Raw genomic sequence first — 23,506 nt, 5'->3', positions numbered from 1 at the left:
TATATGCAACTGCTCTGAAAGGCACTATAAGCTTCAGAATCTCTATGGCCACCAGTGAAGTGACTGTCAAACAAGCTTGTTTTCTACCAGACACAAAATTGATATTCAGTTTTGATCATAGTTGCGGGATTCATTTTAGCCCTTTGGAGGGAGGCTAATAAGATGTGAAAGTCACAAGTGAGGAATCCAATTTTTCTGCCAGAGCGAAGCTGGGTTTTATTGTATTAGGATGCTGTCTCTCTTTCCGTGTCTTTGGCAACAAACTAAAGTAACTTATGCAGACAGAGGGTGGCTAATTTGATGTGAAAGTGGCTAATGTGAGGCGATTGTGATGCTGTGTTGCAGTAGAAGGAAGAGTGACAGCAAACGGATAATCTGAATGGTGGTCCTTCTACTTTGGCCTCATCTTCAGGGCCATTCCTTTTCCTGAGTTCTAACTCTATGCTTCTGCAGTTCGCCAGCAGGAGTCTGAGGTACCTGACATGCGAGTGATAGCCGAGATATCACGGCTGTTCCCTATCCTAAGTACAGAGGAAAAGAGATATATTAAATAGCTCTATACAGTAACAGATATAAAATATTGGCATTTTAATGGCAACCTCCTAAACAGAAAGAATTAGGCATATCTGAAAGCTATGGGAGTTTTTCTGAGTAAGGACTAAAGCCTCAAGCTAAAAATTAGAGGTCCAGACTCTTAGCTGGTGTAAATCACATAAATGCATCCGGGTCTGAGTTATGCTGATTTATGCCAGTTGAGGTTCTAGCTCAGAGAGAGGATATTAGTTTTTAGTCTGTAGTTAGCAGGCTTGATGAGTGCAACATCAGCCACTTGCAAATATCCTTTGCCATTTGTGCCTGATGATTTCTCAGGGGAGCTCCACCCTATTTCTTGATCATGAATAAATCATTACTTCCTCACCAGTCTCTCAAAATTAATGATCCCTCGTCTATACAGAGGACTTTATTTTGCTAAATGTTGTAACCTGCAGCTCTTGGGAAGTGAATAGCACTTGCTTGGCTCTAGAATAGGTTTGCTTTGCTCCTTATGGAATACTGTAGCAGTGGAAAACTGCATAGAATTCTACCCTGGGGAAGAAAATATTGACTATAAGTTTATGTCATCAGGGGTACTTCTTGCAGAATAAAGGCACAAGCTAGTGCTAGGTGAACCAGTTCTGATAAAAGAGAAAGCAATCGTGTTTTATCAAAATCTCCAATCAACACTAGTTAAGACTTTCTGGAGATTCAGAAAAGTTTGATTACATTATTTGTCCATTTTGGTGCTCCTCTGCAATTCCTGCTTCTAACTGGGAGTGGAAGTGCTGGAACACTGTGAGTAGAGCGATTATTGAGACATTTCTGCCTGGATTGGAACCAAGAGGTCACTGGAAATCTCCTGTGAGTTTTCCAATACAATTTTGCAGGCCCAAGAGGCGTGAAGGCTTTGGAAAGTGTTGTTTAAATACCTTGGTGGTTAGAATCCCAAATGAACATCCCAATCCCAATCCCAATCCCAAATCCCAAATTCAGAGTTCCACTTACCACTGGTGGAATCTGATTTGTGGTGTAAATGCTGAATTGTATTGGTCAGCATTTTTGCTTATGTCTCTCATAAGATGACATAACAGAAAAGTACAGGATGGGGCCAAACTGCAAAGTTTAGATCCAGATCTTAACTTTCCCAAAATTTCAGAGTGTTTGGATCCAGGGTTTTGTGAATGGTATTTCCATACACAAAAAGCAACCATCTATTTTCTTCCTAAAATAACTTGATAGGTCAACTATTGTCAACTCTAGTGATTTTATTGAGAGATTTGCAATATTTGATTTTTTTTAAAGGCCACTCTTGGAGTCATGTGAATACCTGAGATTCTCAGGTTTCATTGTTTTTAAAGTAAGTTTCTAGCTTTTATGGTTGCAGAGAAAAGCTTGAAAATGTAACCTTTCTGTACCCTAAAGGTTCAGAAACAAGAAGAGTACCAGAATCCAAAATGTATTTTTTTAAAAATCTCATAATTTTTAAGACCGTCTTATGAGTGTGGAGGACCTAATTCATGATTTTTTAATACATAGGGGTGTTAATACTGAAGAAAGAACAAAAGTAAGATTTCCATGGGAGAGCACAGGATATATGTCTCCTCTGTAACAGGCAGCAGCAACTCCAAGAAAAAAAACCCCAAAACTGCTGTCTTTGCAAGCAGGAAGAGCTATTAGAAATATAAAGGTGCAGTACACAGAAAACGAAAGTATTGCAGTTTTATAACTATATGCATGCTACCTCAGTTCATTAGAAAAGCAGTTCATTATCAAAACTGGAGCCATCTCAGGAGTTTAGATCCAGGTCTGACCTTTTCTAAAGTTCTGAGTTGTTTTTATCTGGGGTTCCTATGTAGCTAATTTAAGGTCTAGCTGTAAAGTAGGAACCTGGATTTAAAGTACAACAGGGGGTGGGAGGGGTTGAACCCAGGGTTTTCTTTAATTTCTATATAAACGTAATTCAATAGATTGAAGTCACATATTTATAACCATTAAAGAATAAACAATACAGAATGGATAAAATATTCAGAGTAAACACTTTCATGACTGACTTCTGTAACTATAATATCATGTATATCCTCTCATTTCTGTCTGTTTTATAAATCTAAATCTAGATTTGAGTTTGAATTACATAAATCTCACATATGATTTGTAAAAATTGTCATTACCTTTAACCACACAGGTTTGAAATTATTTTTTTAAACTCTGGATTTAGTTAAGAGATTCAAATGATTTATGTCAAGAACTGAATTTACATATCTAAAAGTAATTTGCATATCCCAAAATAGATTTGCATAACCTAAATGCAAATTTGCATATCTTAATAAGAAATTAACATGTCCTAAAATGAATTTATAAATTGTACAAATATATTTTAAAATCCTGCCTGTAGATACTTAATAAATAGCTTTGATTTGCATGTCCTGACTTTGCTGTTAAAATAGAATTAATGAGTAATGATTTATAAATCGGCCCTTTGACACTCTGCCATTGTAAACTCTTCAGATACAAAGGGGCATTAACTCTGTAAAAAGACAACTGTATGTTTTGTCCTCTGGCCATAAAATTAAAGCTAAAAGTGGAGTTTACTATAGTAGGCTATTTCGTGGGTTTTGTAGGAGGACAATGCTCTGAATCTGGAATACAGAGAATCCTGGCAGATTAAACATTTTGAGAGAGAGGACAGAACTGCAAAATTCAGATCCAAAAGTTTGGACTTATTTCTAAAATATTCAAAATGTGACTGATGCCAAATTCTGAAGCATTTTGTACTTAATCTATCCTGAGCAGGACACAAAAGTGGAACAGAGACTACAGGTGGATATTGAAGACTAAATGGTGTAAATGTACACCGACAAAGAATTTGACGCTCACTCTGAAGATTAGAGATGTTTCTACAGACACATGTTGAAACAACACGGCATATTGTGAATTCCATAATAGATATTTGATATTCAAACAGTGGGAGCTTCTTTACAACTGAAGAGCAGTAGCAACCAGCCACAGACAATATATGAGTGCTAGAGTCTATGGCCACTGCTGGATAAAGGCCCTGATTCAACAAGGTACTTAACCATGCGAGTAGTCCTACAGTTGTGCACATGCCTTAGTAACTTTCTCAATCAGCACCATAAACAACCGCCATTGAAGTCACTGGAAGTTGCTCATGTGCAGGAGGTGCCGAATAAGTTGCTGAATATATGTGGAACAGACAGGGGAAAGAGCAGGAATAAGCTGTGGTCTGTAATCAAAACCGTCTACATGTACGATGAAGAGGGGGTAGTAGGAGGCCTTGAAGCAGACACGAGGGTGAGGCAGATGAAGGGAGGGAAACACACACACACACACACACACGAATACCATAGACCTTGCATCTGAAATAAAGAAAGGCAAAATGGCATCATTTCAGAAGAAGATAATTGCTCTTCTGCCAGTCAAAATAAATCCAAGGGATTCACCACATCACCAAAACTGCCGTGCCATTGGGCTGGAAGTGGAAGCTATGCGTTAGGGAGGCCTTTAATATTTTATTTTCATAAATCACAAGATGTTAAAAGGTATGCTGAGTGTAAGAAACTCAGATACATAATCATGCTTGGCATCTATGCAGCAATATTCATCCTTAGTTCTCAAAGTGCCGTACAAAGATGAGAATGGATTTTTAACCCCACATTTTTTCATGACATGCCAGAAAATTATATATAGGAGCCAGCAACCTTGCCACTAGAGGCCAGTCAAATTTCCTCACAGTCTGACTCTCTAGCAGTCTAACTGTATCAGCCTGACTTTCTTCTGTCAGAAAAGAGGGTTCATTTTTATCATTGTAAGTGTGCTGTGCTGAGTCTAAGAAAATAAAAGCTTTGTGTCAATTGGTGCAAGCAGGGCCGGCTCCAGGCACCAGCATTCCAAGCAGGTGCTTGGGGCAGCAATCTGCAAGGGGCGGCAGTCAGTGTGTTTTTGCCCCCAAGCAGCATGCCGAATTGCCGCCGTGGACAGCGAGGGCAGTCCATGTGTGTTTCCACGGTGGCAATTCGGCGGCAGCTTCTGTCTTTCGGCTGAAGACAGAAGCTGCTGCTGAATTGCCGCCGCCGTGGAAACGCATCAGCCGCCCTAACGGCACATGGACTGCCCCTGCCATCTGTGGCGGCAATTCGGAGTGTTGCTTGGGGTGGTGAAAACAGTAGAGCCAGCCCTGGGTGCAAGTCCATTGAAGTCAATGGACCTACAAAAAAAACCAAGGAATCCGGTGGCACCTTAAAGACTAATAGATTTATTTGGGCATAAGCTTTCATGGGTAAAAAACCTCACTTCTTCAGATGCTGCATTCTTTAAGGTGCCACTGGATTCAGTCTGTATCCACAAAAACAACACGAACATGGCTACCCCCTGATACAATGGACCTATAGAAATTATACCTGATGAAGATATGGTTCACTGTTTTTATATGGGGAAGAGCGGCTGATTAGCTCAGCAAAGTGGCTATGTAAAATGAAACCTCCGAACCTGTTCAGTCTCTCTGCTCCCTGTGAGCCTTCTTTGTCACTTACAGCGGCAGTTCAGCAACAGGCTTTATTTCATCAGTCAAATTGTCAAAGCTCTGATTACTGAATATTCCTGGTGCTGATGCTAAATGCAGAAGAACACAGCTTGTTTTTCACATCCGAAGATGAGTTTGCATACGCATAACCAGTTACAAAGATCATCTTTTAAATGGTAAACTGAGCAACTACTGCTTGGATGCCATTGAAAGAGAATAAATATGGAACTCAGTGAGATTATTTATTGTAATTACATTTTCAGAGCACTATCAGGTCTTTTAAAAGACCTTTGTCTTTATTACATAATGCTATAATCCTCCCCACATGATAGTTTTTGTTCACAGTTAATTGCCAGTAAAGCATCCCTTTAAAAGTAAATTGATTATGATTTGAAAAACACAGTAGGTGTTCTGAAATGGCCAAGATACAGCAACTGCTTGTAGCTGATTACCACAATACACATGTTCCCCTTTTGAATTCCTTTTGGAATTCAAACACAGGGTCTGATCCTGAAATATGTTGAGCCCCCCAACTCCTGTTTAAGCCGGTGAAAACCAACAACACTCAGCACCTACTGAAAATGCTAAATATCTAGCAGTATTAAGCCTGTATACAGACACTAAGTGGCCAGACTGAATATCACACAGTAAAACAATCAAAGTGCTTTCTAATCGTTGGTGTAGTTACAGTGCATAACATTCTAAACATTGTCACCCATCCAAATTGTCACGTCACAAGCAAATCACGCCTCTAAGGCATATCCAGCACTGCTCTTGGATAGATGTGGGTTTCACATTTCCTATGAGTATGTTTAAAGCACATTGTATATTCCACATTGCATTGCAATGCAGATGGAGCTGTAATGACCATATTAACTATTGAAACATGCATTACTGGAGAAAGTCCTGCATCACAAAGTGAAATAAATAGATGGTCTGTCTACTGATGTTCAACAGCACAAGGTGAAGTAGGTGCAGCATATAGAAGTAGATTCATCTTTCACTAAAATACATATTCATAGAATAAGCTATCCCGAATCATTAAACAAATCTGTCAAGCCAGACACCTATTGAATCACATATTTGTTCCTGCAAGTTTCTGCGTTTTATTGCATGCAAATAAGGGACAAAACTCATTAAAACAAAACAAAGAATAGTCCCTGGACACATGATGATAAATAGAGCTGTGTGAATAATTAATTACTGTTCCCTCTTTTCTTGAATGGCTTTTGATTTCCACAATTTTATTTCATTTTAAATCATTTCCTGTCCAATACTAAGGGCTAATTCTGGCTGTCTAGCTGGTTTGCATATAGTGTACTTTGAATATTGGAAATCTGAGCTGTAATACTTTGTTTTATTGGACAGGTATGCTCCATAATATGCTTCTGTTCCATGATTAGGTAAGCGTTGCTCTTGGAATCAGGTTTTAATTCAAGAATATTGTTACCAGTAAATTCCTTCATTAAAATATTTGTGGGGAATTGAACACACAAGGTGGGTGACCACAAAGAGGATTTACAAATAAAGACCCCAATAGCATGAGTGGAACCATGGCAGGTAGTGCTAAAGGATCTCAAATCTAGAAGCTAGACACTGACTTTCCAATGTGCCGGGGGGTGCTCGAACCCCGGCTCTGCCCCAGGCCCTGCCCCCACTCCAACCCTTCCCCCAAGACCTCACCCCACCTCTTCCCAACCCCACTTCCCTGCTCCTCCTCCGTTCCCCCCCCAGAGCCTCCTGCACGCTGCAAAACAGCTGATTGCGGCAGGCAGGAGGTGCAGGGAGGGAGAGGGAGTCACTGATCGGCGGTGTACGCCGGTGGGTGGGAGGTGCTGGGGGGAAGGGAGAGCTGATAGGGTGGCTGCCAGTGGGTGCTCAGCACCCACTATTTTTTCCCCAAGTCAGCATCTATGAAGCTGGATGCTCTTTAAGGTTTATTTGGTGGAGACTGAAGGAAGATTCATAGATTTTAAGGCCAGCAGGGACCATTCTGATAATCTAGTCTGACTTCCTGCATACATTGGCAACAGAATTGATTCCTGAATCAAGCCCATAAGTTTTGGCTGAGCTAGAGCCTACCCTTCAGAAAGACTTCAAGTGGTGGAGTGTCCATCACATCTCTAGGTAACTTGTTCCTGGCTCAAATTTGCACCTTCTTTCAAATCAAAATGTATCTACCTTCAGCTTCCAGCCACTAGATCTTGTTATGTCTTTGTCAGGGGTGAAAGTAACTTAGGGCTAGTCTACACTTACCTGCCGGGTCGACATGGTGAGTTCGACTTCTCGGAGTTCGAACTATCGCGTCTAATCTAGACGCGATAGTTCAAACTCCCCGCACGCTCCAGTCGACTCCGGTACTCCACCACTGCAAACGGCGGTGGCGGAGTCGACCTTGGAGCCGCGGACTTCGATCCCGCGGCGTCTGGACGGGTAAGTAGTTCGAACCTAGGGTACTTCGAGTTCAGCTACGCTATTCACGTAGCTGAACTTGCGTACCCTAGTTCGACCTCCGCCCTTAGTGTAGACCTGCCCTTAAAGGACTTACTGGTATGCCGGAGTCCTGAGCATGGGGGTGGGGCCTCAACTGGAAGGGGCATGGCCTCAACTGGAATTGGCGTGGCCGTTCAATCCCCAGGCCCTTTAAACTGAGATTTAAAGAGCCCCGGGCTCCGCTGCGGTAGCAGCAGCCAGAGCTCCGGGCCCTTTAAATCGCCACCTGAGCCCTCCTGCCGGAGCCCTAGGGTAGCGGCAGCAGCCGGGAGCCCCGGGGCTCCGACAGTGATTTAAAGGGCCCGGGGCTCCCAGATGCCGCTACCACAATGGAGCCCCGGGCCCTTTAAATCACCGTCAGAGCCCTGCTCCTGGAGCCCCGGGGTAGCAGCAGTGGCCAGGAGCCCCAGGGCTCAGGCAGCAATTTAAAGGGCCTGGGGCTCCTGTCAGTGGCCGCTGCTGGGAGCCCCAAGCCCTTTAAATCGCCAGTCTGGTGAAGCCGGTATGGTCGGCGGTGTACCAGCTTACTTTCACCTCTGGCCTTTGTGTGCTAGATTAAAGAGTCCTCTAAAATCAGAAATGTTCTCTCCATGTAGGTAATTCTAGACTGTGATCAATTTAGCGCTTAACTATCTTTTGGAAAAGCTAAATAGATCAAGATTCTTTAAGATGAGGACATTTTTTATAGTGTGTGAAGGCACAAAACAAACCCAAATCACAGACATGTTAATCCTTTCTCTGCTGTTCCCTTTCTCAGCCACTCTGGAACAAATCATTGACGGATCAATATTGGCTTTACCACAAGCCTCATCTCTGGAGCAGCATGATGCTACATTGCTCCAGGAGCAGTCTGGGAACCAGATTGTAACTCAGAAGGGTTGGAACCTTCCCGCACTCACCAACCCACTCAGGAAAGAAGGGACATAGTGACCTTGGAGAGGCTGCTTTCCCCTTCACATTGCTCTGAGTAGTGCTGGGAATTAAAGGGTTTTACATCTCGTTACTCAGTCTAGTCCCAAAATTTGCCATTTTCAAAAAGACTTGAAGTACAACTATGAACACTGTCTTGTGGGGTTTGGGGTTGGTGGGTTTTTGTTTATTTTTTGTTTTTCGGGTAACAGCAAAAGTTCCTTGTGGAACAGACGTTTTCTTTTGGGGGCTGTGAAATAAATGTTTGCCAGTTTCATCTTTTTTTCGGTTACTGGGGGAATATTGTTGACCTTATTTTTCCATAAACATTAAAAGGAAAGCTAACAGACGAGCCAAAATGCTGATGCAATGTTTATGTGAGCATTAGTCAAATTAAACCTAGGTCATGATGGAGATGAGAATGTGGAGAAGGGATTTTCATGTTACTGAAGCAAGACAACTGTGTGCTCTATGCTCTGTGTGGGGAGCAGGGGAATCTCCCATTCTCCATCCTAGGTAGGAAGTAGTATTCTCCTTTAACAAGCATCAGGAATAGTATATGGCCTTTGCATTGGTTACAACATTTTGAATATCTGCTTCATACTAGTATCTATACAGCTTTGTCCTTACGTATTGCTTTACGTAGCGCCCATTACAAAGGTAGGTCAGCGTCAATACTGTCATATTATAGATGAGGAAGATGGGGCGTGGAAAGGTTAACTGACTTGTCCAAGGTCACACACCAGAAAAAGAGCAGCACTGGGATAAGAACCCTGACTCCTAGTTCTGTACCCTAGCCAACTTCTTACTTACTTACTTACTTACTTACTTACTTACTTACTTACACACACACACACACACACACACACACACACACACACACACACACACACACACACACACACACACACACACACACACACACACACACACACACACACACACACACACACACACACTCACTGCAGGTGGGGTAATAGCAGATAAGCCGAAGGAGGTTTGAACTAAAGCCATGCTTCACTCTGGGGGGGGGGGGGAAGGTCCCAGAATGCCATCCTGGACCCCTCTACTTACTCTGTGAGCTACTGTCTGTGTGAATTCATTATGCTTCTGAAATACCTCATTGCATAACTTTGTATTCCTTTTTCCAACAATCCTTTTTCCAATGATTCTGTCTGTGGCAGTAGCCCTTCTGTCATGTGTTGTTAATGATAGTAAGGGCCAGGGTCAGATGATGGCTGGGGAATCCATTTTCAACAAAATGATGGGCTTGACACCCCACTGAAAGCCTTATCCACTTCCTCCAGCACTTAACATTTGACACCCCGGGTCAGTTGCCCACTGACAAGTACTCAGGAGTCCTGGGGAACATGGAACCAGAAATGCTTTCATGTGGAAAAACAAGATAAACATCTATTTACATAACAATGAAATTAGCAATCCCAAACAATATATTGGCAAATGGCTGGCCCCCACAGTCCCAGTTATTGATTGCTTGGATTGTTGGGGCTCAGAGCTGTTATTCACAAAATAATACTCACCTATACCCGTTATCCTATAAAGTCCTCTACCACCTGCCAATCTACTGCCGTCTGGTCATCCAAGTTCAGAAAAGTCAGCTCTGCTACTGCCTAGTCCTGTTCTGCAAAGTCAGATTGACCAGCCCATCTTCTGCCAGGCTCAGCCTCACAAAGTCAGCTCCGCACATGATCCAGGATCCCTGGGATGGAAACCCAGAGTAAAGCAACACCCCTGTACAAAGCCCTGCTTGATCTAACAGTATCTCCTCTCAGACTGTCTCTCATCCTTCTTGTTGAATTTGGGCTTGCTACCAAATCAGAATCCACAACTTGTCAGGTTAGGGTGACCCACTTCTTCCAGGCTCTACCTTTCTTATTTTTTTCTCCCTTATTTAAATACACCATTTACTATCATTACCAAAACTAGCACACAAACAATATAACACAAAACACTGTACAGGACTATGCTAGGGCAAAATGATAGTTTATGTAAATTAGGCCTGCCAGTACTTCCTGCTACAGGGAGAGCAGAGAGCTTATTTTCCCTTTAAGCCTCCTCACTCTAGGGCTTACATTGGCAACCTCATCTCTCTTTCCCTTAGGGCCCCCACTCTTCCTCTGTTTTCCCTATCACAGCACTGTCTCCTTGTCCAATATAGTGGTTCAGTCATTCACTTCTTCCTGACCACTGCCAAGAACATCCTTTCACAGTTTTTGCCTCTAGGGGAAGCCAGTGACTCTGTAGCATGTATCAAGTATGTCACTTTTGTTATGCACTGCCATCGTACAATAAAAATTCTTAGCAGGGCTTATATAATCAATACGTAACACATTTATTTGATCAGTGATGTGTGAGAAAATCCAGAATCTTCTGTGATATGATTTATGCTTAATTGAAGACAATCACTTTCTTTCTCTTAGAGTCCATCTCTTTTTTCCAAAGGACTTTAGAATGAAAGAACCTCCTCAAACAATGAATACTGATACCAAGACAATAAGGATGTTCAGAATGTGCAAAACAGGATGAAATATTATATGCAGAAATTGAAACTGAGTGAATTAAAATCAGAAGAGACGGAGAATAAGATACCTTGTTTCAAAGTATATCGGTTACTCAAGTCCTATCATTTTTTGTGAGTGCTGTTCTGCCTAATTAAGGATTCTACCCAGACGTACAAAAAAACCATGGATCTGCTCTTTATGTACAATTCTTTGTGCAAAAACTATCACTGTTCCATTCACTCTAAATGTAAATATGACAGGTATAAAATATTGGTAATTGATAATAACAATTTTCACTTAAATAATGCCTTTTATGCTAAGTTTCAAAGCATCTTACAATGATTAATTTGTACGATTTTCCTGTGAGGAATACCCATTTTTTTTATATGGAAATCAGCGATACACAGAGATTGTAAACTTTCTGAGGCACAGAGATTGTAAAGTTTCTGCAGTGCTGCAGCAGTGATGCATTAGCAGTTTAAGTGCAGACATAGCCTTATGGTTTGTATAGTGTACCCTGACCCTTTGCTGGGGCCTCTAAGCTCTCCCAACATACAGATAATAATAAATAGAAAGAAATAATATATCTAATCTGAAAACAGGTAACTTCCTTTAATGTTTTCTCTATGCATAATGGCCATCCATCCCTTATTTTAATCTTATATCTTTACTATGAAGGAAGCTATAAGAGCTAGTGGTCAGAACAGATAACTGGTATCAGGGAGCACCTGGATTTTGTTCCTAGATGAACCACTGACTTGTCTTGTGGCTTGAACCAAGTAGCTTAATCTTCTTATGCCTCAGTCAACCCCTATCGAAGACATGGGTAAAAAGCAATCAAACCAGATATGATCTGTGAGCTCATCTTGCTTATGAAGATAAATTGTAGTCCTCTCCCTACCCAAATACTAGCCTATATATATATATATATAGGATATAATCCAACATATGACATTCTTCTCTCCCTAAGAGCATAAACTTCTTTCCTATATATAACCAACATTAAGTGTTGTGGTCTTTTCAGAGATTCAAGGGTGTTGTCCCTCTATAAGAATGGTGACAGTATAATCTTGGTCCATGGGGTTGATACAGGTTCTCTGGCAGGCAATATATTCTTTGATGTCTTTGACCTTGGATTTGACAAGATTTGAAGTAATGGTTGACCCAAGTAGGAATTGCAGATATAAAGATTATCACTAGATCTGGGTGGGAAATGTTTTTCCCATCCCACAAATATTTTCAAAAGTTCAAAAAACTTTACCACCCTGAATTGGGACAAAAATTCAAAATCTAGTGAACAAAAAAACTGAAAAAACCCCATTTGTTTGGGTCAATCAAAATGTTTAATTTAGATAATTTTGAAACATTTTGTTTAGATGGACCTTTCTCCCTGTGATGGGTTAGATCACAGAAAGCCTCTTGGGAGCTGCCACCCGATGTGCCCAGACTACTTCTACCCCTGCTTTCCCTGCCAGCTCGGGACCCCAGCACCCTGTCCTTTGAGCCAGACACTCCCGTCTGCTCCAACAAAGACCCGGGGTCTGAATTACCTGCCCCAAAGTTGCAGGTTTGCCTGAAAGCAGCTAACAGAGGTGTTCCTGTCTTTAACACTCAGATGCCCAACTCCTAATGGGGTCTAAACCCAAATAAACCCTGTATAAAGCTTGTACCGGGTAAACTCATAAATAGTTCGCCCTCTATAACACTGATAGAGAGAGATGCACAGTTGTTTGCTCCCCCAGGTATTAATACATACTCTGAGTTAATCAGTAAAAAGTGATTTTATTAAATACAGAAAGTAGGATTTAAGTGGTTCCAAGTAGTAACAGACAGAACAAAGTAAGTCACCAAGCAAAATAAAATAAAATGTGCAAATCTATGTCTAATCAAACTGAATATAGATAATCTCACCCTCAGAGATGCTTCAGTAAGTTTTTTCCTCAGACTGGACATCTTTCAGGCCTGGGCACAATTCTTTCCCCTGGTACAGCTCTTGTTCCAGCTCAGGTGGTAGCTAGGGGATTCTTCATGATGGCTCCTACCCTCCCTTTGTTCTGTTCCACCCCTTTATATATCTTTTGTATAAGGCAGGAATCCTTTGTTCCTCTTTGGGGTCCCACCCGCTCCTTCTCAATGGAAAGACACCAGGTTAAAGATGGATTCCAGTTCAGGTGACATGATCACATGTCACTGCAAGACTTCATTGCCCACTTGTCAGCACACACTTATACAGGAAGTCTTACAGGTAAAACACAACCATCTTCAGACAATGGTCCTGGTTAATGGGAGTCATCAAGACTCCAAATCACCATTAATGGCCCACACTTTGCATAATTACAATAGGCCATCTATTTCTAGTTTCTGATACAAGAGTGGTACATTTATACAAATAGGATGATCACACTCAGTAGATTATAAGCTTTGTAATGATACTTTACAAGAGACCTTTTGCATGAAGCATCTTTCAGTTACATTATATTCACTCATTAGCATATTTGTATAAAACCATATAGAGTGCAATGTCACACTCCTCATCTGTTAACCCTTTATTTCAGTCTAATTAGCTTGCATTTGAATAAAAAGTCATTTTAAACTTCAAGCATGAAATGTTTCATTTCAAAAAAGTTGAAACTAAATGTTTTTACAATTTTGAATTTTTTTTTTTAAACTGAATCAGGAGATTTGTCGGAACTTGACTCTGTTTCATGAGTAGTTTCATTTTCAACAAATTGGCATTTTTTGATGGAAAAAACACTGTCTCAAAAAAATTCCCAACCAGCGCTAGTTATCAGCAAGGGTTACTGGGGATGTGCACCTAGTCAAGGGAATTGTTCTAAGACATTGTTTTCCAGAAAGAAAAGGTACACAGGACAATCATTTGGCACAATTCACAACAGCTTAGAAATAAACACCATGTTTGATATGTCAGCCTGTGCGCCATACAGAGAAAAACAAGCATTTAAATTGAAAACTAAGTACATGAAACAATGTAAACAACATACCAGCACAAATGTGCACTCACTCATACACACACACACAACCATTATAATAGTAGGAAGTGAAGAGTGCACACATTATAACAATGTAAGACTTCCACATACAAACATATAATGGGAAGTGAAATCCCTATCCATTACCACTATATTATTTTAATAAATTCTCCATTTAATTTTCAATTCTTATTTCATGACAGCTTATATCTGAGTCAAAATTAGAATCAGAAGCATTACCTCCTCCAACTACTGTATAGAAAGATCTACTGCAGTCTAATGGCTACTGCAGAATAATGACACATCACTGAATTAGCCAGAAGAATTTGATTTATAAAAAAGAGTGATCCTAAGTGGTATAATAGTCATAGAATAAGCGAGATCATGTTTGCCACATGCAGAAACTGCAAATGTAACTACTCCAATAAAAATAGTCTCTCTTCCCCAGTCTTTCCCCTTTGAAATCAATGTCTTTCCACAATGTGCAATTATGTTTAAGGACACAATGAACTCAGTGATAGCATGACTTGAGTCTTTAGTGACTGAACATTGCAGCTATGTTGTGTGCTAATAACTCTATTTAAGAAGAGTTTGGTTCCGGTATTCTGGCTAAGAAATCGACTAGCACAAAGGAACTGAAGATGCTAATTTTTATTCTGTATTTGCACTCTCGTTTGTAGTATTCCACTCCAGTTATAGTACAGATCATCGTGATTAAATCAGTCAGCAGTAGCTCAAAGCCACTACTGGTTATCTTTCTGCCCTGATAAGCAGGGATCTCCAAATATACAGGCTTTGGAACAAATTCGCCCTGGGTCACTTGCTTTGCTAGCAAGAACACTGCAGTATTTTTAACAATATGTTTTGTTTTGGGAGGTCAGTGATTCTTGCCTGGGCATTTATTTTCTAACTATAACACCTAAGTAAATGTTTTAAAAAACCCAAACCACCAGAGTCTGTTTTACACAGCGCTTGTAAATAACAAATTTCTTGCTGGAATCTACAGTAGGAAATGCGCTATAATTTCCATGGATGAAATGAAAGAAATGTCAAGCATTTTTGCTGTTCAAGGAAATAAGTGCAGAATAACCAAAGATCATTTAAAAGAAGACAGAGAGATATCCATTTTCTACATACACTCTCATCACAAAACTCTGTCCATCTAAATCCCTTTTTAATAGCTGTGTTGCAGACAAAATGAATGATGTTGAACTGTTTGTAGTTTGTTTTGTGAACTGTCTGCTTCTGATTATGTGTCTAGGGCCATTATGTACAATTCAGTACCCCTCTACCAAAAAAACCAAAGGTTGGGGGGAAGTCTGTTATTGCAATTAAAATAGGTTTCAATCAGAATCATACCGAGCATCTCAAAATCACCCCAAGGAAGTATTGCTTTATCAGCTTCTCTAAAATGTTACTTGAATAGAATGGAGTATCTCTCCCTATTTGACTCAAGCAAGTTCAAGTACCATGGAATATTATACACCCTTTTCTCTTGGCCAAGTGCAGCTGGAAGACTCTGCATAATGGAGCATACAGAATAGAATCTGAATTTTCCCAGGGCAAACCAAGACCAGTTGGGTGTATAATTAATAATGGGTAACTTATTCCATGATTTTTGTCTCGATTTATTATCTGGAATTGTTCATGAGGAAAGAAATGGGACTTTTTCCCAACTGTTTCTGTTATTTGAAATTATTAGACAGAATTTCAGCCAAAAAAATGGCTTTATAGTATGAGCATTAAAGATTCAGAATTCAAGCTTTTTTGATTGGATATATTTAATTCACATGGTATATTTCTCTCCTCTGATTGGATGAGAATAAAATTTAGAAGCAGATTTTTGGAGCGAATGCTCATGCATACAAACTTTAGCTTTCTGCAAACATATTTCATCATTAAACACGGGCTGCCACTAGAATGCTGGGCCAACATGCTAGCTTTATTCTGTTTCTACTAGAAATGTCAGAAAGCTCTTTGGCTCACAATGCACTTGATTTTTAGTAGTCACCAACATACTGCCACATGTTTTGCACTCACTAATAAGTGCAGTTTAATTTTACAGCATTTTGATGCCTTAATGACCAGACTGTGGTTATAGATCATGCAGATATCCAAGTACTAAAACTGCGATTCTCACCCACCAAATGGCATTTACAAATAATGGTTGGGGTGACAATGCAGGTACAATACCAAAAACTAAAGCTGAACCCCTTTAGAAATGTGGGCCTACGTATTTCAGCATTGTTCAACATTATAAAGTTCTTCTCTTTTCAGAGTTGCAGCACATACTTCTATCATACCTATTCAGTTCTAAACATCTATACCTCCCTTCTTCTTCCTGGCCCATTATTTATGGAATCCCAGCGGGGACCCTAGGCTAAGATTTTCAAAAGTGAATTTGGGTGCCTTACATTTTTGGGTGCCCAACTCGAGACACGTTCAAGGGCCTGATTTTCAGAGGCTGGATGCTAAGTCTCAAGTTGGGCACCAAAACCCGGAGGTACCCAAATTCACTAGCCATTTTTACAAATCTTGACCACAAGAACTAAAGCCCCACTCCTGCAGTGAAGTGTGACGCAGAGACCCATCCTTATGGAGGTAGCTTTGGGAAATGGGCATAAACAGTAACTAGTCCCTCCCTTATGCAATGCAAATATTAAACTTCCTTATGAATGCTCCTGAAAGCAACATTAGCTTTGTTATCAACCTCATTATGTATTGCCTTAAAGCATTACATGTGCTCTGATATAACATGGAACAATTCTGCAATATTATTGGTTCCTTTGCAGAGCATGCCTGCAAAGGCCAAATTCTAAAGAATGTGCCAATATACTGCATGAAGTAGCACATTTCAGAAAAAGCTTCAGCGAATAAAGAAGGCATCATGGTCCATATACTTGCTCCCCTCCTTCCTGCTATTTCAGTATTGCCAACCCCGACAGTTCAAAAATCTTGAGTCAGACCCTCCAAAAATAATGAGATTGGTTTAAAAATCATGAGATTCTTATCAAAGATTAAATCATGATTTTTAGTCCACCTTCTGATTTTTCTTCTCCCCCTGCCTTCTCCCAGTATATGTGTGACTAGCACAGTACTGCCTACTCTTGCATATTTATTGAAGGGAAGAAGATTTTGGCTCCTGCTACAGAAGCTCTCACAATAATTCAAGTATCAGAAGGGTAGCCATGTTAGTCTGTATCCACAAAAACAACGAGGATTCTGGTGGCTTCCCCGAATTATTTGGGCAAGCCCAAATAAATCTGTTAGTCTTTAAGGTGCCACCAGACTCCTTGTTTTTACAATAATGTAAAGAGCTCTTAGTTTTATGCAATTATGGTGCACAGCCTGCATGTCCTACTCCCTATCTCTTGCCCTCCCAGACCATGGCAGTCACCTGTTCCCATAGCTGACAGTGTGTGCAGCTCCATGCAGGACTAGCCTCCCCTAAATGGTCCCCTGCCACTGTTTGTGGTGGGGACAAACCACATGAGGAACATTAAGGACTCACTCACTGATGAGGAACATCACACATGGAACTGCACAAAACTTTACTCCCTCCGCCCCTAATAGTCAATGAATGCTCCATACTTTTTGTGGCCCTACTATTGCCTCATATCCTGCTGCTTTCCGGCAGGAAGCCCTCACTCGGGATTGGGGGATGATGATGGAATCTTGACTCTGCCTTGCTCCTGGCCAGAAGCAGCAGCAGTGCCCAGATCAGGGAGGAAAACCTTGTGGAAATGAGAAGAAGGTGCTGGTGGAAGCTGAGCAACCTGGGCAGCACTGCTCCAAGCAGCTGCCAGGGGAGGCAATGTACAGCCATGGCACAGGAGGTGGATTGAAGTGGCTCCCCCAAAACAATGTGTGCCCCACGGCAGCGGGAAGAGGTGGGGAATGGTGAGCTGAGCCACGGCAGTGAGGTGAGCTGGGAAGGAACAGAGAAGCTTACCTGATAGCCCGAGCCAGCCACGCAGCCCAAGCCGGCCACCAGGGCACAGAGGGAGCCCCGCCGCTTGGGGCTAAAAGAAACAATCCTGAGATTTGAGAGTTCTATTGAGAGATCATGACTGAGGCTTAATTTTACTTAGAAATCGCATCTCTCATGATAAATTTGCGAGAGTTGCCATGTCTGCTATTTGTCTTCCTGCCAAAATAATAGCTAGGCATAATATTTTGATCTTGTGAAATGCTCCTTTGTTATGAGATATTTATAGTAACACTTTTCAACAAAAAGTTAATTAGCTGTCAGTCATATCTATATCCATTTCCTGCTTGGCACAACAGTTTTTTGATAGCCTTCACTTTTCTTTTCACAGTCAGGCTTTTCTTAGGTGGAAGAAACCAAGCCCAGGGTGATGATCTTAATGTTCTTAATACCTCTAGGTGTTGGATCTGTTAGTTTCCCCTTCAAGAACAAATGGGAACAAATATTTGATAATGGGGTTCTCAGTCTAGCAAAGAAAAATGTAACATGATCCAATGGCTGGAAGATGAAGCTAGATAAATTCAGACTAGAAATAAGACATATTTTTATAACAGTGAGGGTAATTAAGCATCAGAACAATTTACCAAGGATTGGATGTTTTTCTAAAATATATGCTCTAGGAATATTTTCCAGGGAAGTTCCATGGCCAGTGCTACACAGGAGATCAGACTAAATGGTCCCTTCTAGCCTTGGAATCTATGAAGATAATCAGATCTAAGTGTATAAACCTCTTCTGATAGATTCTGCTAGAGAGTTGCTTTTCTAGAAGGGAAAATTGAAGAAACAAAAATGAACAATGAGTGAATGGGTCTGGGTTTAACTTGTCAATATGAACATTATGGATTGTTATTAGTCTATTATGAACATTTTAAAACCACTTTGTGGTTTAATCCAGAAAATGTGAACCCACGAATCCTAAGACATCATCATGAGACACCTGTAAGGAAGTAATTCTGAGAATTGGCTTCAAATGTTTCAAGTGTAGCCTTGAGACTGATGTATTTCTATGCTCATAAACTGAGTCTCAAAGATAGTTGCACACTGGTGAAAAACTATAATGGAGAGCTTTGCTACTACAGAATTACTGCTACGTTAACTTAAACAAAGCCCTTTATTGTTTGTTACGCAGGTTATTATTAAATTATTAATTATTATTATTATTATTATTATTAATGAGGTTTATTAGATTAGTGCCTAAGGTCCAACCAAGGCACCGTACAAACACACAGTAATAGACTGTCCTTGCCCCAAAGAGCTTACAACCTAAATAGACAAGTCAGACCCAGTGTAGAGGAAAAGGTGTAAGACACAGGCAGAGTGAACACTGGGATGGCAGCTAAGTTAGTTCCACGGTTTTATTTGAAAAGGGAAAGGAGAGGGGGACCAGACAGGGGAGAAGAAGGTAAGAAGTGCAGGTGTGGAGTGAAGCTGAGGTGAGGAGACTGTGAAGGAGGGGAGGGTTATGCTCAAACCCAAATGCTCCATTAGCATGTGTCTATACTCTTTATCTTCAAAGCACTTTCCAAACATAAACTAAGCATCCCAATATCCCTCTGAGACAGATAAGGCAATTGAGGTAAAGAGGGAAGAGATGCAGATTCAGAGGACATTAAAGCGTTAGAGCTGGTATGATAAAGGAGGATCCCAGATCTGTGCTCAGATCACTAAACTAAGCCATTCTGTCATTCCATAATCTGTTTTTGGTACCCCTTCTAGTGATCTGACTTATGTTTAAAAGCCTGGTCAAGACAAGAAGATGGTCCTAGTACAGTAGATGATCAAAGAACTGAACACATCTCTGGGTATATTAGAATGAGGTAGCTTGGTTTATCACACTTACAGGGGGAAGAGAAAAATTAAGCTTGAGTCCAATCCTAAATGGAAAACAGGTGCTTTCTCATTAGAATTTTTGATTCACACATATCCACAGTTCCTTGTCCTGTGAACAGACAGTGTTCAGATGGGCAGCTTGTGAGCATAGGACACACAGGAGCAGAACAGAGCACCTCACAACATGTTCCATGCTGGTTGCTGGGCAGGGGCATAGTTTTAATGAGCAGGTAGAATGTTCCTAAGGTGACTGATACAGAGTGAAATTGCTTTTTGTCAAGACAGGACGTATGGTACCAGTTTTAGGTCAAAAGTTGAAGCTTTACAAAATGTAAGTGGAGAGAAGGACATGTTATTTGTTCTGCTGCTTTCCAGGACCTGCAGTCCTGAGATCTTTCCCCCACAGTGAGAAATAGCTAGCTCCCACGCACCTTTCTTTGTTTTCTTTGGAAAAGGAGGGAATGAAGGATCCCTGATATCTAAGCTCTCAAGCTTTCCGGCTGGCTGGTCTAGTGGCACTACAGGCAATGGAAGACTATAATTCTGATGACTACTCTCCAGGTGCAGAGTTGGGGGCAGCAGGCTGAGCTCCACCAGAGGGGTCTCTGCAGTCTAGAATCCATCCAAAGGGAAGAGGTGGGAGCTTTGTGAGGGACAAACCAAGGGCATGGTTGGGGAGGCGCGAACAAAACAGTCCAGCAAAATTTGCTTTTCCTGTGGATCCCTCGATGGAGTTAACAGGAGTCACCATGTCTGGGGGTGGGAGTCCCTGTACAGCAGCTCCCACAGAGCTACCAGACACCTGGGGCCAAAGCTGCTGCAGGGATGCAAGGCCTCTGTGTGGATCCTAGGGTTTCTGCCATGGGAGAAAGGTCCTACTGTCTTCCCACCACCCTGATGGACTTATGCAGGAAAACTTGGAGAGAAAATCCCTTTGAGACACCTTTGCTAAAAGCCCCTTCCTGCAGCTTTATGTGTTTGGGGTGGGAGGGAAAAGAGAGGCATGTAGGGCCCATAATATTATCCGTCAGTCTTATTGATGTACATGACTAATGATAGGATCCATCTGGTTCTCTTACTCACCATGTGCAGGACTCCCCAGAGGGATACATGGGTGATTTGTTTCATCTTTTGTATTTTAACAGATAAATGGCATTTTTCTACCTCTTCGTATTTTTTTTAAAAATAGGTAAATAGATAATAATGACTAGCATGGAGAAATTGATATGTTAGAAAGTTAAAAGACATGACAAAAATAAAATCAGAATGTACTCATAACCACATTTTAAAATGTGTCTGAACAAATAAGGGAACTGTTCAGAAATACAGTCATTTAATTAAATATAGCAAAGAATTAGAAACCAATTAATTGCTTAGCTACGGAACTGTAAAGTGCGTTTCATTAGTTGAGATGTCACTAACCTACTGTGCTACTGTGCCAATTGAATTTATAATTTGAGTAAATTCAAATGGGTTGTGTCAAATTCAAGGCTCTTTCAAGTGGATTAAGAAGAAGTGTTATGTTGAAATGACAAGTTTAAAGCTTAAAATCATTTTTTTAAAAAGAGATTGCACAATTTGCACGTCAAACAGATGGATGTGCACAGAATCAATTTACTTCGGTGGCCTATGATCAAAAATTTGGGGGGAGGAGGAGAGAATGAGCCTCTAGAAAATGTTTGCTCCTTTTCTAATGAGAATTGGAGACATTTGGGTACATAGATGAAAGCATTTTCCCCTCCTCCTTAATAATAGCCCTGGATTCAGAAATTAAGCACTGCAGGAAGGAAGATCCTGTACAGAGGAGCATATCCCTGAACTAATAAAGCATGCTGTCTAAGCGTTGAAATAAGTAGACACTTCTTATACAGCAAGTGAATATGTTGCTAGTCTGTGAGCAGATGAGATGGGAATGCAGCTAGGTTAAATTTCATACAAAATCAAGGATCACAGCTTAAAGATTTTCCTGTAGCTCTCAACCCATTAAAGTTCTGCTGAGAATCGTGTCCCTTTCCATCTGAGGCCAAAACAGCTACCTACATTTTGTCTCTGCTGTATATATAGAGATCATTCTGGATAGCAGATCTTTCATCGTGGTTAACAAGAAGAATCAGAACCCAGCACTGACATTTCATGTGCAATCTTCCATTCCGCACCTCTCCCTTTTTCTTATTGCTAGAGCCAAAGAAAGAAAGAAACTAAGAAAATCAAAAGCACTGAATTTGACAGATACAGTGAAAATGACAAATTAGGAGGGAAGTCCTGCCTGGTGCTGAGAGCTCTCCTCTATTACTGAAGTCACCAGGAATTGAGGCTGTTCAGTCCTTGTCAGGATTATAATCAGATGAGATCAGTCATTCAAACACTGAACTCAGTACAATGGTGGCCTGCACAGCAGAAAATAAACTTCAAGAGATTGTGAAGGTATGTTTCATCATTTTAAAAGATCTTTGCTTTTGCCCTCCCAGTTCCCTAAACTCCTCTGAAATGTGAAATGGATGGCTGCTTCCTCGCCAAAATAGGGTTTTCTCCATCACAGTCACAGACTAGCTTGTTATTGTAAGATCAGTTTGTGCACAGTGGTTTGTTATTATCCTTGTGAAGGACATCTTGGCTGTATGCCATACACACTGGTATCGTACAGAAAGCTGCAGGGGCCTAGTGAGAATCTGGGATCCCCTGTTGTCCGTACAAAATACTTTGTAACTCACACACTTTAGGGGCGCCCACCCTTACCCAGTTCCTAGGGCTCAAGGAATTTAGGCACCCACCCTTCCCCCATTCCTAGGGCTCAGGCGTAACCTTGCAGGTTTGCAGGTCCTTTTACCAGTGAAAGAGCCTTACACGGTAATATCCTTATCCTCTATTTATTAACAATCACCAAAAATAGAATGCACACGTGACACATACAGTGCTTACCACTCCCAATAAAACAGATTAACTTTTCTTGGTGGCCAGTCAGGATCAGGTCCATCTGGGGGATTCCAGTTTCTGCACGGTGTCATTGGCAGAGTGTTGAGGTCTGGCAGCTCTGATCTTGGGGCGGTGTCCTGGAGTTGGTTCCCAAAAACCTTCCTTTTGGACACCAGTTTGTATAGTGAAATTTGAGTCCTTTTTAGCTGTACTTTAACCAATCATTACACTAAAATTTTACTAATCAATCCTAACATCGTGTAACAAAATTCTCTAACCAATCCCACCCCACCACCTTAATTAATTTACACACAGCAAAATTAATTATGTAACAGACAGAAACAATTAAAGAACCAGACAGAGATCATACAGATAAACAATAGGGAAGTGGGGACCATGATGACAAAACAAGAAAGAAATGAGGATTTCACAACCACAACTATGGATAACTGATTTCTTGACAGACGGACAGAATGCTGTGAAACTAAGTTTTCTTTAACCATCTTAAGATATGTTTCTTTATCTGGTGATAGTGGCTGCCATTAGGACAGGGTCTCCTTCTTAACAGCCTGATATGACATTGTTTTAATGTAATTTAGATGGAACGTGTGGATGTGACTTCCTGCTTTTCAGCTAATGGCTGCTGCTCAGCTGCTCTTTTAATCTGGCCGCAGACAAAGGCTTTAGGCTTTAGGTTTTACAATACGGCTGCAGACAAAGGCCTTATCCTTATACCCCGAGTTTGAATCCCAGATCTGATACTGACTCAGAGGCCCTTGAGACCATC

This window comes from Mauremys mutica, chromosome 8, assembly GCF_020497125.1.
Source record: "Mauremys mutica isolate MM-2020 ecotype Southern chromosome 8, ASM2049712v1, whole genome shotgun sequence".
NCBI lineage: Eukaryota > Metazoa > Chordata > Testudines > Geoemydidae > Mauremys > Mauremys mutica.
Note: the sequence above shows the minus strand (reverse complement) of the source record.